A 21,600-nucleotide genomic window follows, 5' to 3' on the forward strand; every position below is an offset into this window, starting at 1 on the left:
CGGCGCCGGACACAGCTATGATAGGTCCATACTCTCACATTGGGGGGAGCAGAGGACCACTCCCTGTGGCCCCACTGATTGTTCCTACATTCCTGACTAACGACTGGCCTATAAAGTCTTTTTTTTTTGAGAATGTGTTGATTCTCACCAATGTACTGCTCTTTACAATTTTAATTCTTACAATGTACTGAATAAACTACATTACTTTGTTTTTCATTTGGTAGCCTATCTTTTGGATGCACTCATTTTTGCCTTAACGTGTTTATCGGTTTGAAATAAGTAGGAATTTTATGTTGCCAAAGGACTCTTTGTAATTTTTCAGAAACTCCTGCAATGTAAGGTATTGCTACTCCTCTCCTTTTTGTATCTTGAGAATTTTTGGTTTAATTCCCTATTCTTTCTTTCTGACATTTGTTGAATGACCACTAACTACCCACAGTTAGTGAGTGCTCCCCTGATATGTCTTGAGTCCTTTTAGGGATGTATAAATAGGGCCGATACGACCAGTCAGACTTTAGTTCGCTGACGAAGCCTCTTGGATAGGAGGCAAAATGTCCGACACCTTCAAAAAGTACAGATGACGGCTGAAGAAACCTTCTCATCGATGGACAACTCCTGTACGACTGAGAGCTTACACAGACGCATCGATGAGAAGGTTTCTTCAGCCGTCATCTGTACTTTTTGAAGGTGTTGGACGTTTCGCCTCCTATCCAAGAGGCTTCGTCAGCGAACTAAAGTCTGACTGGTCGTATCGGCCCTATTTATATATCCCTAATGTCCAGACATGGCAGCGCCGGACACAGCTATGATAGGTCCCTACTCTCACGTTGGGCGAAGCAGAGGACCACTCCCTGTGGCCTCACTGATTGTTCCTACATTCCTGACTAACGACTGGCCTATTTGCCCCACTCCAACCGGTATCACCTCATCAGCATTACGAATGTTGCCTAACCTGTTTTGCTTAAGCAGGCTATTGTATGAACGATCCAAATTGAACCTCACCCCACCAGACCGGTTTAATGAAGGATTTAGTTGTTTTATGAGAATCGCTTCTTTTACCCCCCTTTCAAACCATCTATGTTCTTTCGCTAAGATTTTAACCTCATTGTCGTCAAATGAGTGGTTGCTAGCTTTTAGGTGCAAATGTACTGCCGATTGATGCCCACTAGTATTATCCCTGCGATGTTGATAAAGTCTTTTTTTTTTGAGAATTTGTTGTTCTCCAAAAAGACTTGACGACAATAAGGTTAAAATCTTAGCGAAAGAACATAGATGGTTTGAAAAGTGTAAAGTGGAGATTTCCACAGTTTAAATGTAAATCCTTGCCCATTAGTTGTTGTCGAAGGAAGAGTTTGTAAAATCCAAACATTGAGCTTTTTGGCACGGACTCCATCTTAATGTTTGTGGGACAGAAAGGATTAGTTCATGGAATGTTGTAACGGTGCCACAATCCTCCATAATCTAAGGGCATTTGGTCTAGACATATCTAAAAAAAGGACAGAAGCAGCCATTTGCTCTTCAGAACAGGGATTGCTGAGACACGATAAAGGACAGTCAGAGACTTATTTTAACTAAGTACTTAAACCTAACATCATAAGAAGGAAGTAGACACATTGTGGACCTGCATTGTACTGCTTCATTCAACAAAACTGCTCAGCCAATATCCCTCCCCTCATTTACATCTCATCCCCTTTTCAGACTTCCTCTTTCCTTCCCCTTGCCCATTATTTAAAGCCTGGAATGGAACTAATGCAAGGATGTACCAAGGACAATGTACACCAAGGGGGATAGAAAAAGGGAAAGTAATATTTTTTTTTCTTCTTATAATGACCAAAAAGAACACCATGCACATTTAAACATGTCCTACTTTGCAAAGCTGCCCTTTATGGTCATGGATTTTCAAATGATGTTGGGAAAGAATCAATGCCAAACATCCAGTACCAGGAATGCAAGTCCATTGGAGGAAATTTGCTGTTAGATAGTATTGAGAAATAGATTTTCCAAAGCCTCCTCCCTCCCCCTTTTTCCTCCGTAAGCTTTCTCTTCAATACTCACTCATTACTTCACAGTCAACGGAGAAAAATGTAAGCTAAGAAAATTGGAATCCATCCGCGTAAAAGTGCACTCAGGTGAAGGCGTCAAAGTTATTTTAAGTGGTTGTGTATGCCTCCAGGTATTTAACCTTAGAAAGATGTGCAATGCCCTGTCCGCATTCACGACTTTATCAACACAAGACGTATCCGAGAAGGATTTTTTTTCTTCTGAAATTCCATACCCGTATGAACGTGTGACTTATAGGCACGTTCACATGTGTGATCCACTTGGGAATTCGCAGAAGCGTGTTCATTCTGCTACTGGCCTATCTGCAACTCTACCCACAGACTTCCATCATATTCCTTTCAACTACTGTTCTTCATGCTGCATCCTTCATTATTATCTCTTCTCATTCTCTTTGGCTTCCTCGCTTTCCTACTCCATGACTCCCCTTGGCTTTCCTATCTTCTCTGTCCTTTACCCATTTCTCTCACCCTCTCGCTCCCCGCATCCATTCACTCCTCCCACAGACACATCCATCTCCATCCCTCATTGAGGGCTCTCATTCCGCCGGCCGCCCTTTTCGGACTCTATCTTCCCCTCTTGTCTCTAATTCTTGTAGTCTATTTTGCTTGCCTTACTCTGCAACAATACATTTCACACAAACTCATTGTACATCTCTTTCTCCTTCTCCTCAAATAATTCAATTGGACGAGGCCTTGCATTCTGAATAACCAATGCATTGACGATACAATTAAACAGGGCATTTCATTAGACCTCTCCCAGCAAACTCCCCAACATGCACTTCACCCAACTGCGTACTTGCTTAGAACAATGTTTTTGCAGCTGCGCAGGGTGAAAACATATTGCCAACTTTGGCCCATTCTTGGACCTCATCCGAGTGTAAACTTAAATACAGTTGTATTGGCCCAGTCTCCACCAAGCAGTACTGTTCTGACCATTTCGACATAGGAAGATATGTTTTTACAAATTCCATTGCAAATATGCGTCACAGCATTTTTTTAAATCAGTTAGAAATTGGTGTTTGAGGAATCCCTCGATGCAGTAGTCCAGTTATAGACAACATTTAGAACCTTGCAATTACTGTAAATAAAAAGGGAGTTGGAAAGCGAACAACTATCTCTCTCTCCCTCTCTCTCCTTCCCTTCCCCCCCTCTCTCTTGACCTCACTAGTTTTTTTGTGGTATTGTTAATTTTTCTTAAATGAGTCTAAATGGTTTAAAAAAATACCATGGTGACTTTTATGCTGGGGAAAAAAGTCCATCCATAATACAAATCAACGGTCCACAGAATTTGAATTACCATAAGTGCAGTGCAAAAGACACCTTCCAATCTTAGATGCAGCACAATCCTAATTAAGTAAAGCGAGGACGCCTCATTTTCCAAGTTGCTGGGTTCTGAAGTGTATTCACTCTGTTGAGAAGTATTAAACCAAATAGAGTGTACTCTTTTATTCATATAGCATTACTTTTTATAAACCAAAAAATGACATTTTGCCCTTTTTTCCTGCCGAGCGTTGCATTTCGAGTAAAATGAAAAAAAGCAGGGGACCCATTGGAGCCAAAAGTGAAAAATGCAAAGTTGTTGCCTCAGGGTGATGTCATTTGGTGGCTCTTTTTTTACTGGCTGCTTCTTAATGATGTAACAATTCCCAGACTGTATGTCTGAGAATAGAAAAATACAGTGGCGAGGATGAACGCCGTTTTCTTCATTAAGGTCTTTTTCTATTTTCTTTTGGCGCTGGCCATATAGTTTTGGCATTTCTGTCATATTAAACAATGATCACAGAGGCCAGATGAATTTTGTGAATGTGAAAATGTGTTAATGTGATTAGCCAGTCGGGTGAAAGGCTGGACCTTTCGAAAAAATAATAGGGTCTGTTTATTTACTGATTCTTATATACTCGTACGATCTATGATTTGTCAACGGTGTATCTTGGTTGATGAAGTGTTGTTATGGGTTCACAGTAAAACATACAGAGGTGACCTTTTAGTACTTTGGAGGGTGGTTTTAGACTCCTCCATCTATTTCGGTGCCAGTGATAGCCTGTGGTGTGATTAATGTTTGCCCAACAACATCCGGCCTGCATACTCTCACTTTTTGCTGTCAAAACATGATTGTATGTGTATGTATGTATGTATGTATGTATGTATGTATGTATGTATGTATGTATGTATGTATGTATGTATGTATGTATGTATGTATGTATGTATGTTTGTAATGTGTGTGTGCGTGCGTGCGCTCGTGCGCGCGCGTGCGTATGTATGTATGTATGTATGTATGTGTGTACAATCTGCATGTACAGTATGTACAGTATGTATGTACAGTATGCATGTATGTATGCATGTATGTATGAGGGTCAGTCACTGTGCTGCATTTTTAGCAGTATTTGAATGTTTGATAATCAAAAGCCTCTGGGATCAGGTTTAGAGTGATAAATCAGGATTGTGATCAAGGCTAAGAGATACAAGAGCCATACGTGTGAAGAAAGTCTAACCAGAATTCTGTAAATATTTTCATTTCCTTGCTTTAAGCGTATAAGAAAGAGATTTACACCGTGCCGTGCATTGTACCTGGGCTGAGCACCCACTTTAAATGCTCTGGGATTGTGAAAAGGCACAAGGTGATTAATGTGGCGTGTGTAAACAAAGCCCTTCAAACAAAAGCGAGTGTAAAGAATAGAGATAAGGCTCGACTCCAGTCAAGTTTGGCATCATCCCTCTTCCACTAACGACCTCTACTGTCGCTCAGTGATGGTGAGGGCAACAAGGATGGGGAAGGCGAGGTGGGGGTACTTCAAAGCGAAAGAAAAAGAGTAGAAGGAGCCCTGACACGCACATTCATTCTTTAATGAAAGAGATAATTGTGAGTGGTACCAACCTGCCTTCATTCTTTGAATAAATGTATGACCTGTCCGCAATATGGACAATGCCATTACTGATTTAATTTGAATAGACCACTTGTTATTGTGCCTTGTTGAGGTTGAAATGAATTGTTTGGAGATCATTTCAAGCCTCCTTTGGGGCGGTAGTGAGGGGGAGGGGGGCATGTCCTTTGCAAAACGTGTCAGAAACAGGACAGTATATGCGTTCAAAAGCAGTTGCAGGATACATTTTGACTTAGAGGGGCAGGTAGTAAGATGACACATCAATGACAAAAACCATACTGTAATCCCTGTGAGGAATATATAACATGTAAAAAGCATTTCTCTCTCTCTCTCTCTCTCTCTCTCTCTCTCTCTCTCTTTATATATATATATATATATATATATATATATATATATATATATATATATATATATATATATATATATATATATATATATATATATATATACGGTCAAAACGGTCGTAAGTCGAACGGTCGCAAGGCAAGATGCATTCATAATGGCCGACGCGGGTTTATACGACAGGATAGTATACGATGTCAAACTGTTCTTTTTAAAGAACGTTTTCTATTGAATACTATTATATACCAAACTGCTTACAGTTCAATTATAAATCTTATAACTTTTAGTGTCATTTTTATCATTTTATATTTCGTATTATCGAAATCGTGTTGTTCTGCTGACCCAAATATGCACGGCTTCCCACACATATGCGCTGTTGAAAAATCGCTCTCCCTGCTAACGAAGAAGCCAGAAGAGGTCACCCAACACACACGGAGACACTCAGGCAGACGCCGAAGTAAAAAAGTTCTACCGGTTGCTCTCTCCCCGGCCCTACCCCGCGCCGACGTGCGGCCCGACCCAGGCGCCGTCTGCAATGCGGACTCGCCCAACCCGCCATCTCGCCGCGAAGCAGAACGAACTGTCTCAAAGAGGCGGCGCCGACCGTGAGCCCGACGGGCGCCTCGGCGTCGATGGACAAATCATACGCGTTTGTGAGACAACAGTTATTTTGTATCGTCATTTTGCGCAATGCTGTAATATTCTCTGTTAACATAAATGCGACATAACACTTTGTGTCGTCTCTTAATAAACATCCTGCATGGACCTCTGTCTCTGTCGCTTGCTTGGGGATCCAGATATTCAATTTCGTTCCGACGAGTCGGCTGCTCTCTGCTTCGTTTGAAACGTGACAGATCTAAACAAAACGGACCATCTCGAGCCCTTATTCTACCAAATGCATCGCAAACACGCTGCAGAGTTCAACAACATAGTCGGAATAACATAGAATTAAAAAAAAAAAGGTCTAAGATAATCCGGTTACCACGGTGCTCTTTTTCATCTCCCGCCGGCCATTTTGCTATGTTTATATCGATACACGCCATCGGTCGCGCCATTGGTCGACTTGGTCACGTGACTTGGTCACATGAGTTTGTTACGTGACCAGCTCCCGTGTAGCAGAGCCATTTTCATTTTCAGACGCTAGCTCGTGTGTAGCAGATGAGATTGAAGTTTTTGTGTTAAAAGGTAAAAATGGGAAGCAGAAGAAGATTGATGACATTTTAAATTGCATACATAATACAGTAAAATGTAAGCGTTGCAGTTTCCCTGTTGTGTTATGTACATGCCCACTGTACTGTATATGAATGCAATCGTTTTTTGCAACAATGTTTCTTATTTTGTCTGCTGAAGCGTGATGATTTTGAAAATTACCATACATTCCATACTGTGTATTAAAGGACAACCGATTTCACTTTTTATTCAAATGCAAAACACCAATAAAAATGACTTCACGCCAAGACGTCTTGCATTGTTTGTGAATCCAAACAATGGTTCCATATTCGGATAATATGCTTTATTGTTACACATCCTGTTATGAATATGATTCAAATACACTGTAGTTCTGAAGAGGAAAGCATACATGTGTAACGGAGTTGTACACTAATATTATTAAAGTATGATGGAAGTGACGCAACGGCGCACAGTGTGGCACCAAGTCCCGCCCATAGTTTCCAGAACAATCTGGACGAGATTCATGGTGAGTCGCAATTCTCTGATGGTCTGGATTAACGCGCATTTTCATGACCATATCTTATTTTGTTTCCCCTTTTGTACTGTCTAGTGTTATCTAATTAGTTCCCTTATTCATTTCGAGTTCAGATTACTTTTTGTGTCATTATTTAATTCACGTTTGTCGAGTGGAACTTTGAAGCACATTGGCTTCATAGTGCTTTTCTGTTGCGCAGTCAATCACAAGACGAAACCCATGCGACTTCACCCATCCCTTCTGTCATACTGTGTTGCAGAAATAAAAGAAATAAAAAGACACATCCACGCGTCTGGTCTTATTAAGATGACAGCATCGTGGAGATGAAGACAGTCACTGTTGTGACACCCTTCACACATGTTTGCAATCGATTAAAGAATTATATGTGCCATTTTGAGGCAACATTGGGGGAACATCTCTTACCCCTCAAAAAAAAGAGGGACAAAATGGCGAGCTCATGGCCAGCTCCGTTTCTTATATGGCGCTTAGATGCCCTCGTTTGGCGGCTTTTGTTAATGCAGTTCGGCGCAGGACGGATATATCGACAGTACGGTTATATCGACATTTTTTCTAACTCCCGAGAATATCGATATAACGAGACTTTACTGTATATATATATATATATATATATATATATATATATATATATATATATATATATATATATATATATATATATATATATATATATATATAAAAAATCCGCGTCTCACCCACCATGGGTGGTGTCTGTCCGCCATTTTTTTTTTAGCTCGGGTCCTCTACCAGAGGCCAGGAAGCTTGAGGGTTCTGCGCAGTATCCGAGCTGTTCCCAGCACTGCGCTTTTCTGGACCGAGATATTAGATGTTGTTCCCGGGATCTGTTGCAACCACCCGTCGAGTTTGGGGGTCACTGCCCCGAGTGCTCCGACCACCACAGGCACGACTGTCACCTTTACCTTCCAGGCTCTCTCCAGCTCCTTTCTGAGCCCTTGGTATTTCTCGATTTTCTCATGTTCCTTTTTTCTGATGTTTCCATCACTCGGGACAGCTACATCCACGACAACGGCTTTCTTTTCCCCTTTATCTATGACCATGATGTATGGTTGGTTGGCCATTACCATCTTGTCGGTCTGTATCTGGAAGTCCCACAGGATCTTTGCTCGGTCATTCTCCACCACCTTGGGAGGTGTTTCCCATTTTGACCTTGGGGTTTCCAGTCCATACTCCGCACAGATGTTTCGGTAGACTATGCCAGCCACCTGGTTATGGCGCTCCATGTAGGCTTTCCCTGCCAGCATCTTACACCCTGCAGTTATGTGTTGGATTGTCTCAGGTGCCTCTTTGCACAACCTACACATTGGGTCTTGTCTGGTGTGGTATATCATATGCTTTCTTGTAATCAATCCAGGCTGTGCACAGGTTGGTATGTCGGGACCTACAGTCTTGAGCGACTGTTCTATCAACCAGCAGCTGGTGTTTGGCACCTCTAGTATCTCTACTAATGCCTTTCTGTGCTTTGCTCATGTATTGATCCATGTGTCCACTTATCTTAGCCGCAATGATGCCTGACATGAGCTTCCATGTTGTGGAGAGACAGGTTATTGGCCGATAGTTGGAAGGAACTGCACCCTTTGAGGAATCCTTCATGATCAGGATTGTTCGCCCTTCGGTTAACCATCCTGGGTGAGTCCCATCCATCAGCAACTGGTTCATTTGTGCTGCTAGTCGCTCGTGGAGAGCTGTGAGTTTCTTTAGCCAGTAGGTGTGGACCATATCCGGGCCTGGTGCTGTCCAGTTTTTCATACCTGAGACTCTTCCTTGTATATCTGCCGCTGTGATGGTAACTGGGTTTTGTTCAGGGAGGTTGCTGTGCTCCTCTTTCAGAGTCACCAGCCATTGTGCACTGCTGTTATGTGCGACCTCCTTCTCCCATATGGTTTTCCAGTATCTTTCAGTTTCAGTTGGAGAGTCTGCTCTGCTGTTAGAACCCTGCCACTGAGCGTACACTTTCGCAGGTTGTGTTGCGAACAGCCTGTTTATTCTTCTGGCCTCATTCTCTTTCGTGTACCTCTTTAGGCGACTGGACAAGGCCTGGAGCCTTTGTTTGGCAGTTTCGAGTGCTTCAGGTATGGTTACCTGCATGTACCTCTTGGGTATTGGCCTTTTATTCACACCTCTCTGGATCTCCGTCAATTGACTCACATCTTTCCGAGCCGCCTTGATCTTGGCCTCCAACCGTCTTTTCCATGGTGGGTAATGAATCTCGTGGCTCTCATGGTTGCTTTTGTAGCCGAGCATCTCTAGGATCACTGATGCTGAGGTGTATATCAGCTCATTGGTTTCCGTGATCGTTCCGGTCGGGATCGTTCTCAGTGCTGCATTCACAGTTTCCATGAGACTTTCAGGTGGTACTTCACATAGCCGTTGTAATCGGTTTCTTAGTTGCCCAGTTTTCATTCTTGCCATGATCTTATCTCTCAGGTCATTTGCTGCCTCGCTCAGCATTTCATTCATTGGGGCTGGCTTCCCAATCTCATCATTCATTGGGGCTTGCCTCCCAATCTCTGGTTGAACCTCTTCCTCTGATGTGGCAGCCTGGGGCCCTTCACCTCGGAATTTGTGTTGTACCGCATCAATCTCAAGTTGTGATAGCAATTGCTATTGCTGAGCTACTAGTTGTTTCGTGGTCAACCGTGACGGTGAGTTTCGAAGTAACCATTCAGCCCCCATTCTCCGCATGTAACCCCTCTGACTAGGGTTGCTTGAGTAGTAGCATTCCAACAGAGCCATGTTATCGCATCTCGTCCATCTCCGCTTTGTTCCAGTAGCCCATTTTTCATCAGGGTGCTCTGGTTCCCCAGCACCTGACGCAGACCTTGTTTGGCCGGGCGACGTCTGAGCCGGCATGTCATTCCATTTATTGTCTCTCATCATTTTTATGAGGTAGGCATTAGCGTGAAGGGTCTTGCCCAAAGACCCACACTGGATGATGGTTTTTTTTTGTGCTCATTTTCTCTGCCACAAGTGGGATTCGAACCAGCCCCTATATATATATATATATATATATACAGTAAAGTCTTGTTATATCGATAGTACCGCTTATTATGATACTATTTCGATGAACGCAAGGAGGAAATTACATGCGCGCAGGTTCGGATATATCGATAGTCCCGGTTATATCGATATTTTTTCGGACTCCCGAGAATATCCCGAGAATATCGATATACATGTATATGTATATGTATATGATATATATATATATATATATACGCCGGGCGCAGGGTCGGAGGTAACACCAGGGAGAGGGCAACCGGTAGAACACCTGCGACCCAGACCTACGCCCGCCCGCCCCCGTGGCGTTCGAATCAGATCGGTTCAAAATCATTCAGCACCAAGTCTCTATTCAACATTTTGAATGGATTTCAACTTACAACCATTTTGACTAACGACCGTTTGGTTTGAAAAGAACCCAGTTGTAAGTTGGCTGTTACCTGTATACATATTTCTGTTGAATTCAGACTGCACCACTTGCCAGTCAATTGCAGGACATGTGGACAAACAACCATTCCTACTAACAACACTGGACAATATAGAGCTTGTTTGTGGCATGTTTTTTAAGGATATGGGTAAAAACAAGTCATCGCCAAAAACGGCGCACTGACATTGAAACTCACATGTCCTGGCTGTGGGACAAACAATGGAAACATGGCCAATGTGGAAAGAAAATGTAAGAGGCCCATGGAAATCATCATCATGAACTGAAAGCTTGTTCATTTAAACTCCACTTTTAGTGGTGTCATGGCCTTGCTTGAGGTAATATATTTGAGAAAAGTGGTCCAATGAAACAGATTGATTTCTTCCAATGATGTAAACACGTCTTGACCAAGACAACCCGACTTGGTCAAGGCATGTGCCGATTTATGAATTACACCCTTGCAACCTGTAGCAGAGCCTTGTGTTTTTGCAATGAGATAATGGAGGGGAAGGCATATGTCCTCCCCAAGAAATACTTTAGATAAGCTAAGTTCGACTCCCCATTTGCTCCATCCAACCCCTATCTATAGGGCAGGCAGGGTCAGAATGAATCATGAAACACTGACCGTGATGTTATTCTGTCCATTTGTGCCAATGGATGGTCCTCACATGAGATTAGCCTTAATGTTGAGAGTGGTGTGGGAGCTGTGCCTCAGGGATGGGAGGTTGTGAATTTGGGACACATCGTCAGTAGTGAGAGATACAGAGGGAGATAGATAGATAGAGAGAGATAGGTAGAGAGAGAGGTAGAGAGAAAGAAAGAGAGAGAGAGAGAGAGAGAGAGAGAGAGAGAGAGAGAGAGAGAGAGAGAGAGAGAGAGAGAGAGATAGAGAGCGAGATAGAGATATAGATTGAGATAGAAAGAGAGGTAGAGAGAGGTAGTGGTAGAGGTAGAGAGATAGAGGTAGAGAGATAGAGAGGGTAAAGATAGGGTGGGTAGAGGTAGAGAGATCGAGAGGTAGGTAGAGAGGTAGGTAGAGAGGTAGGTAGTGAGGTAGGTAGAGATAGAGATAGAGATAGAGATAGAGATAGAGATAGAGAGAGATAGAGAGAGATAGAGAGAGATAGAGAGAGATAGAGATAGACAGAGATAGAGAGAGTTAGAGAGAGTTAGAGATAGATAGAGAGATAGATAGATAGATAGATAGATAGATAGATAGATAGATAGATAGATAGATAGATAGATAGATAGATAGATAGATAGATAGATAGATAGATAGATAGAGAGAGATAGAGAGATAGAGAGAGATAGAGATAGATAGATAGATAGATAGATAGATAGATAGATAGATAGATAGATAGATAGATAGATAGATAGATAGATAGATAGATAGATAGATAGATAGATAGATAGATAGATAGATAGATAGATAGATAGATAGATAGACCCCATTCAACCCCTATCTATAGGGCAGGCAGGGGTCATACCATAATGCATCCCTCACCACATAGTAATGGTACTATCATTGGAAACACATCATATCACACTTATTTCCCAGAAGGCGTACTATGACGCTAGGAAGGGGAAAATAAATTCTGGTAGGGATTGAAATGAAGAGGATGAACAAGTAGGATTGTTGTTGTCGACTTATAATGGTCAGCTTGTCACTTGGTTCTCCATTTCGCAATGTTTTTGTATAGTCGTGTCAACTATGGCAGTTTCAGCAGTGGGTCATGGAGAGAGGCCAGCAGCCATGTTATCATCCACAATCCTACCACGCGTCCTGAAGGAAAGGACCGACTGCTTGTGTGCATCCATGCATCTATTAGATCAGTTGCTGAGCACTGCTCTGCACGCGAGTAATCTGCTGCACACCAGCTGCATTCCAGTGCGATACAATTGCAAACTGCAACCGCGATAATATGGATTGTTACAACATAATCTCTTTGCAAATCAACATTGTTTGACAAAAATCTTCTCGTGCTCTTTGCATTGTGGATGTTGTCATGTTTGCCATGCTGGTTTACAGTTTGGGAAAACACAAATATGCTGGTTTGACTGGCTTTATAGTAATAAATATGTATTCCCCCTCTTGTCACAGTGTTTACATTTAACATGTCATGTTGTCATGGTGTATGTCAGTGAGCTCCATTTGAGCAAATGCACCAGCCCTACGTTCACCCAGTTCACTGTACACTGCTCCCTTGTATCCTAGCAACTCCCCCTGAGCCCGCGGCGGGCTGTTACCGTTCTGTCTGGACCTGTGATTTCTCTCAGTTGGAGTAAGGTTACATTCATGTGTGATGTGTATTTGAAAGCCCCCCACCGTTCCCTCCTAACCCCGCCCACCTTCCTTTTTGCCTCCACCCTTGTGCACTGGTGCTGGAGGGAGGTTACGTGCAGCCGAGGCCTTGTTGTCAAAAAGCGTCGGTTCAGATTCCTATTTACCTTCACCCCAAAGTCAGTGGCTATTTGAAACAGGGAGAACTTGAAAGGGTGAAATCACAGCAACTGATCAGTGGAGGTGCTCTGACAAGAGAATCCTATTCGATGTGGTCTGAGAATGAGATAGAATTAAAAAAAGAAAGAATAGAAGAGCAATAGAAACCATTACAAATGGAAGTGAAATGTTTTGACAGGCAAAAAGGGAAATGCAGGTTGAAAACAAAAATGGTGCAAAGCCACCGGCTTTTCTGAATGATGTTGATGGCTCCAATAAAAAAGGTGGGGGAACAGTAGCAGTCAAAAACAAGACATGCATTTTAACACACTGCTGTAGCAGGAATGTAGCAGCGTACTCCACCGCAATGCACGTTTTCAACACTTCATTCACACCGAAGAGCCACTTCAATAATTCATCAGTCATTCTGGGCTCACTGCCTGGGTGCATGCAGCAAGCTGACGGTTTTCAACAGCTTTCAAAGCTCTGTGTTACACAATTATGTCCACGCAGGCACGTGCAAAGCCACATTCTAGATGCTCAGATAAACTTGAAACTCTTTTTCCAAGTTATTTGGGAAAGTCGCAAACACCGTGTTTGGTCTGGGAGAAAAAAAATCTGATGTAATGCTGTTACAACAAATGCGATGGCCATTTTCTATGCTTGAATTGCAAGGATTTGGAAGGAGTCTAATAGCAGCTCACTGTGACCCTTCAATAACCCTTGATATGACCACTCAGCAGCACAGTGCTCACATTCTGAAAGGGAGGCCTTAGAGGGATTTCTGGCAGGGCAGTCGTCAGCCCAGTTTGGAAAAGTGAGGTCATGGAAGTGTTTTTCTTTATTATGTACAGTATGAGTGTTTATGTGCCCACACGTCTTTGTGAGTGTGCGGGCTTTTGTGTGCACATTGTATTTTTCATTTTGCCGGGGGGATATGGGTTGTGAAAGGCTAATTTGGGTTTAAGGGTACTCGGCCCTTGCCAGCCGCACCAACGCGTCTCATATGCCACCATCTCCATCAACATGTGTACTAAAATGAAATCAGCTTCCCTGTCATTCCCTTCGTCAGCACAGCCATGCATTCATCAGTGAATTTAGTGATGGGACACACTTTGTTACCTATTTAGTGGCTCATTGAATGCCTCATTACCTCGGATACCATGCAATTAACCATTTACTGTATTTTGCTTGATACCTTGCTGCTCCATCCATTTTAAAAACACTCCCCACATGTCAAATGAAATAGCAGACTGCAAACGAAAATGTCTTAATCCTCACATTCCTTGAAATGTGAGATATTAAGTATCAACCTTTTAAGGAGGCACAAGGAATATTCCTGTTTTCTTTGCTTTGTTTTAACAGCTTATCGGTGCCATTTTAACCCTAAATTCCTCATTTCTTTGTTGTTTAAACAGTTGCTCCTGATTAGGGTTCAGTTAGAAGCCTTGAAAAAAGGACCGAGGGTTCGCGGAGAGGCCGTTGAAGCATCAATGACACAAATAGCTTTCCACTTTTTCCCCACTTTTCTTTCTTTCCCTCCTTACTTATACTCTGCTGTTTCCACCCTTTTCCATCTGCAATTTGACCTCTGCTATTTTTCATGATGATTCCTGTGTGTTCAAAGGCGGCAGGATGTCAGTAATTGGAAGGGATGTGATGGAACGGGGGGCCCTCCTTGGAGCTTCACCCCCACCCTTATTCCCCCTCCCCCCAGCACAAGAGAGGTCAGGGAGAGCCTGTCTTGCACTGACATGCACGCTTGGATGCCAGCATCCAGCCACAACAGGCCTGAGGCAGCATGATCAGCAGTAGTTCTGTCAAAAGAGGAGCTAAGATAGGATCTGGGGCTGTTTGGTGTCAACCGTTCACTGATTCTTGTTCTAATATCTGTTGTGTTCAACATAATTTTTGTTTGTACAAGCAATACTTTTTTTTCTCTTTTCGACGCCTACCCAAGCTTACCCCTTTCAATCCTGCTGCTGGACATTGCAAACTTCCCCACTGTGGGACCTTTAAAGGAATTTTTATTCTGATTCTTTCTTCTGATTCTGATTTTTTTTGGTTCTTTTGACTTCAAGACGGCGCCGCGGGAGTGGCTGCCTTTCCAGCAGCTCCTATGTTTTGCTTTTCTACTTTCATTTCTTTCACAATTTTGCTGCTGTGAAATGTAAATTTCTCCACTGCGAGACTAATAAAGGCAAATCCAATCCAATCCAATCCAATTCTGATAATGCTGAAGCTTATTTCCCTGGCATTCAAAATGACAGAGTTCTCAACAGGAATTGAATATTATGGCAAATGTGGACTTTGACTTCCTTTTACACTTCCAATAGCTTCCACTGCCCAAAATTTTGGATTGTGTGAATCTGGGAGGAGGTCACATTCCAAATTGTAGGGAAGGTGTTGAATGGGGTTAAGGTCAAGGCACAATTGCTTCAATAACAAACCCATCCAAAGTTTCCTTTCTGGATCTTCTTTCGTACACTGCGGGACAATTCGAACAGTAAAGGTATTTGCATAAACCGCCCTTGAGTCCAAAATGTCATGAAAAGATGAAGAATTAACATTCAGAGGGGAGCTAAGTGGCTATTTTTATCCGGTGACCCATCCATTTTCATTGGGCGTGAGCTGTAGCATATTACAGGTGACTTTGGACGAGAGGACTGGAATGGTTGCCAGCCGGTTAGTGGGCACAGATTGTCCAACCTCCTTCACACTCACATTCACACTTTGGGAATATTTAAACTCTAATAAACTCTGATCAAATTGCTGTGAAAACACAGACTTGCCATCTCACGCTGGGTTAAACCGCATAGGTTTGTGGAGGTGAGGACTTAAGAGGCTACTCTTCCCACATCGGTTTTAAATTAAGGTGCCTGGACTGCATTAACATCAATGGGACCACTGTCATCATTATACTGGATCCATACACAGCCAGACCCATTCATACATGTGCACTGTATGCAATCAAACATGCACTGACAGGCAAGCAGCCTGACGCCTCGCCACATCTCTGTGAATACAAACCTATGGAAACGAAAAAAACAAAAAACAAAAAACAAAACAAGTCATAAGGGTGTGTATAGTCGTGTATTTGTGACTGAAGACACAAATAACACACACTCACAAATATAGAGGGAGACTGTCGCTGCCCTCAGCGTATGTCATCTTGAGCAGTGCACTGCGGTTGAAGGCTGGTGTAGGATGGGGCTTATTTAGAGAAACACCCAGCTGACACATCAGCTTTGGCAAGCCATGACACAGACCTGCCACTGCTCCCCTTAAAAAAAACACCTGGAGCTTTTGTCTGTCTGTGCCATGTGGGATTACACTGGATTAAACTATACAACACCGCCATTCTCTCCAAAAAGAAGAGGAATAAGAAAAAAAAAAAAAAACAAGACCAACATGCCCCAAAATGTGTCATTTCAACGAGGGAAAGGCGATGAGAAGAGGTGATGCAGATGCCGCCCGCTGTTAGTGTCATGTTAGGTCCAAGTGGCTTGTTGTCTTGGTCTTGCCTCTGGGTTGAGCCACAATCTGAAACCTGTCCCCAGGGACATACAACCTCCCGCTGAGTTCACACATCAATTCCCCATACTCCGAAACATGATCTAAAACCCCCTGCCAAATTTTTCACACCCCTCCTAAAATTCACCCAAATCGGAGTGACTCCTCCTCTTTGTCTGTCACCTCGTATGACTCGATTAAAAAAAAAAAACAATCCTTGGGGGATAATCGAATGTTTGACAAACACAAAGAAAACCCTTCCCCCCCCCCACTCATTTACTGTACAGAACACTTACGTTCCAGAACGGTGCCTCTGAAATTTGAATAACATCTTTTTCAAAAGTCTTTAAAAGACTATTTGGAAAAAAATAGAACACACTTTAATCATAGAAAACCCTCCAAGTCACCTGACACGCGATGCACACATAAACATTCTTGGAACCAGTTCTTACGTCTCAGAAATTGTGCTCATATACAAGATGTAAGTGTTGCAGTTTCCCTGTTGCAGTGTTATGTGCATGTACACTGTACTGTACTGTATATGAATCCAATCGTTTTTTGCAACAATGTTTATTGTTTTGTCTGCTGAAGCGTGATGATTTAGAAAATTACTATAAATGCCATGCTATATTAAAGATCCCCCCGTCACATAATGTCATGAAGTCTATATTCAAAGGACAACCAACGTCATTTTTTTTGACACCAAAAAAAACGTTTTATAGCATCTAAAATACCCAAAACACCCAATATATATTTTATTCAAATGCAAAACACTGATAAAAATGACTTAGTGTCCAAAATCTGCCAAAAATTGAACAAAAATTGGGCATTTTCAGAAAGTCCCGCCCCCAGTTCGTGACGTCACGCCAAGACGTCTAGCATTGCTGGAGAATCAAAACAATGGCTTCAGATTCTGAGAATATGCTTTCTTGTTACACATCCAGTTATGAATATGATTCAAATAGTTCTGAAGAGGAAAGCATACATGTTTGCAATCGATTAAAAAAATTATTCCGTGCCATTTTGAGGCAACATTGAGGAGAAATGTCTCACCGAAAAAGGGATTAAATGGCGACCTCCTGTGGCCACCTCTGTTTCCACAGGCTGATAAATTCCTTATATGGAGCTTGGACGGCCTCTTCTGGCGGCTTTTGGGTGCAACACGAGGTCCCCAGACCAAACAAGTACAGCAAAATACATTGACGTGATAGAAGGACCGCTACAATGCGTCTTTTTCTTGGTCAGGGGCATTCCTTTAGTGACGTCACGTATGGACTTGTCACCAACTCAAAAACAAGACTTCCGGAATATTCAGCGCAAGTCTTAAAACGTAAAATATAGCTATATGCGGTGGAATCCCTTACGAAACGAAAATATTGCAATATATTGCAAGATATCATGCAATACATGCAATAATATGTTGAATTGCATTTTCTGACCATATATGTGTATATATTGGTAAATATATTTTAAAAAGTGTTGCAATTGAGACCAAAAAATCGCACTATATTTTTCACATGTAATGGTCTGTATTTACATTTTACAACATATTGCAATATATAATCATATATATTTTAAATTACATGATCTCAGAGTCAGATAGACATGCAGAAGTAGAATTAACCCTACCTCTGCATGAGTTCAATTAGTGAATAAAAATGTTTAGAAATTTATTTTTTCCTTTGATTGTTTTATATATAGTGTTCTGAGCTTGCTCAAATAAATAAAATAAGTGGATAATAGTTTTTGACGAAAATATCGATGACAAAAAACAAAAGTAGTCTTACAAAAATACAATTTATTTGGAGGGTCTACAGAATTGCCATGTACTTTGCCATGAAATTTTCAATTCTCCACACCGGATCTTGGAGGAATACATGCATAGAGGTTTGCAAATTTTGGTAAATCAATGAGCACACATTTTCTTTTGAACAGTGTGACATCAAATATCTGTTTCCTGCCACGGAACTTCCTTTTCAAACAAACTACATTTTCAACATTATTCAGAATACTATGTGATTTATCATACTGTCTCCCAAAAGCAAAGCACCTTCTGTTACCATGTTGCTCTACAAGAATGTAGTAGCATGCGGTGATGATGTTTCCATTCTGCATCAGTACAGTCAAGCTGTTTCTTTTCATTACCCCCGTGCACTCTTGAGAGTAATACAGCTCTCCGTTGACCAGAATTCTCTTGAATATTTTCACAAGTGTTTTTGGAGTGACTGCAAGTTGCTCTTTCATGACCAGTCGCTCTTCACTTGACAGTTCTCGAGAATAATGCAATGCAAACCAAGGGTTACAAATTGATCACTGAGTCGATCTAACTGCTTCATTCTTTTTTTGCCAGTTAATTTACTAAAAAGCTGGATGCATTCGGGAACAGCGTTTTTGAGTGAATTATTTCCTAAAATAGGCAATACTTGAATATATGTGAATTGTTTCATTATTTGCAAAAATAATAATGATTATGATAAAATGTCGGTGAAAAGTCAATGTTCATAGGGTTAAAAACTCAAATTGGTTTTGTCTTTAAATTCCACGAAGCCCATACAAAAAGGATTATCCTTCAATGATGTTTATGAAAAGCGAAAATCTGACGATAGACGATCCAGATAGGTTTTGAGTTTAAACTTGGGGAGTTTAGCCGGTGAATTAAATTTCCTTGAAACAATTCCCTTGAAGGCCAATTTTAGAAAAAAGATTGCTTTATATTTCCCTGTTCAGCGAGCCGGATCTCTACAAATGCCCATGTTCCTTTATTCCCCAGATGTAAGGCATGTTGGTCAACCACTAGTTTGGTAATTAGGTTTAACCTTTTATCAATATTCCAAAAAATACCTGGAACATTTTTTCAATTTACACCTGACCAATAATCTCTTAAAGACCTTCTTAAACAAAGGGCCAATGTTTTTGCCTACCCCCCAGCTTGGTTAAAGAACGTTTCAAAGAGCAGTGAGGGGGGTTTTTAAATAGGGTTACAAAGGGAAATCCATCAAGAATTCAAAAATGGGCATTTAACTACAAAAAGTATCCCTAAAAACAAAAGAATCTAAATTTATCACAAAACACAAGGATATTGTTTGCAATAGAGTGACAAATTGTATGAACCTGGAATGCTTACATTTTCAAGTCAAGAAATAATAAAAATTTACAATTTTATTTTTATTTAATAATACAAATTTTATACAAAATAAGAATTTTTTAAAAATTAGAAGTATTTGAATGGAAGACTCAAGGTTATGCAATTAGTTTTGGATATGGTTAAATTTCGGAAAGTTTAGAGACAAGTAATTTGAAGAATTTTATATTGGACGAACGGGCAAATCGGTTTGAGGCCGACTTTGGAACCCTTTAAATTTCGGTAAAAAATTAAGTTTAATCAAAATTTTTTGACCATTTTAAAGTTCTTGGAACCAAAAATCAATTTATTTTTTCAAAAATTTATGATCTCGATATCATAAATAAATGTTCTTGCTTTAAGGTGTGAAAATGGTTTGTTTAAATGGGTTTGCAGTAAATCAGGAGGATTCATAAACGTTTTGCCAAAAAAATTTTCTGTGAAGGTGTATTCATATCCTTTTTTGGAAAATTTTCATTTGAAATCGGAGGAATTAAATGGTTTAAACAATTTTGCCTTATCAAAGTTTTTCATTTCTCCATTATTCATTGTGTCCAAAATCCAAGTGATTTATTTTCACAGAAGGTGAAAATTACTTCTTTTGTTTTTGAAATTTGACCGTACTTCTGATTCAGGGAAATTTTTAAAATCTGAATAATTAAATGGCAGCAACCACCTTAATGTTATCTTATCAACCAAAAAAGCGTGAAACACCCCCTTTCAAGTTTAATATTAAAATGGATAATTCTATTTAAATACCAATTTTTCTTTTCCCTTTTTTTTTTTTATTTTGAAATTTATTTTATGAAACGTCAATTTGTGAAGGGGAACTATAAATTTGAATACATTATTAATTTAATTTTTTTATAAGAATAATTTAATATTTCAAAATTCCAAAAATTGGAATGGGAATTAGTAAACCAAAAAAGATATTTAAGAAATATTAATAAAATCGTATTGTATTGAAAAAATTGAAAAAACCGCTATTCAAACGTTTCTGAATTAAAATTGACTGGTCATAGAAATAAGAATTGATTAATCGTATTTTCCGGATATTTATGACCAAAATATTTCCATGCTCTCATTTTTTTCAATCTGCATGGGAATGTCTATCAGGTCTTTACCGTTTTCCCTATTCAGTTCGTTTTCCCAGGTAAAGGACCATTTAGTCAAGTGTTGGAAGGTGCCTCAAGCTTTTTACGGTTGGTTTATTTTCTAAAGGGAGTAAGTTAAAGGAAATTTTAAGGAAGGGTAGGGGTTCTATATTTTATTAGTACTGTTTTGTCTGTTTATTTATTTTTTATTATTTAAATTTATATTATAAATTTTTATTATTTAATTTTATTTTAATTTTTAATTTATTTATTGATTTGATTCCATTGCCATTCTTAATTTGGTTTTTATTTAATTTATATTTGAAACTTTTTGGAACATTTTATTTTTGTGCGCCCATCTTAATTTTTCGCTGAATTCAAATTTTTCGGTTTAGGTTTTTATTTTTCCTAAAAACAAATGAACAAATTATTTTCTGCCATGGAAGATTTGGTTGTATGTGGGCCTTCCAAAGTTTTGTTTGGTTTTTATGTTTGGTGCAAAAGCCCCAACCCGTTTTTTTCCTTTGCAAGGGCAAACACCTTTTTTAAGTTGTTTGTTTCCGCTCGGTTTTAAAAATAGACAGATTCATTTATTTCTAACAATCTCATTTAAGCTTTAAACCTATTCTCTTTTTTCAATAAATTTTCATTCCCAAGACAGAATGCAAGTCATAAAAGGATTATCGGAAAAATTTTAATTTCATTTTCAAGTTAACAATATTAGTTGAACAAGATGTTTTACATTGAAGTGGAAGATTAGACACACAAAGTGGCAATTCAAAATCTTTTTGAATTATAGTTTGCTTTGCATCCGGCTGGAGTTAAACCCCAGATGGATGTGTTTTTGGGCCGGCCGAGCCGGGGGTGAACAAATCAACTCTAATTAACCGGGGGTGGCCTTGGGGATTACTAGTGTGGGAAATTTGCCTTAGGTTGAAGGACACATTATTTGTTTTAAAAATCTTACAACTTTGGGTTAAGTCTCT

The sequence above is a fragment of the Hippocampus bargibanti genome, linkage group LG04 (genome assembly GCF_051943395.1).
Source record: "Hippocampus bargibanti isolate YZ-2025 linkage group LG04, ASM5194339v1, whole genome shotgun sequence".
Taxonomy (NCBI): Eukaryota; Metazoa; Chordata; class Actinopteri; order Syngnathiformes; family Syngnathidae; genus Hippocampus; species Hippocampus bargibanti.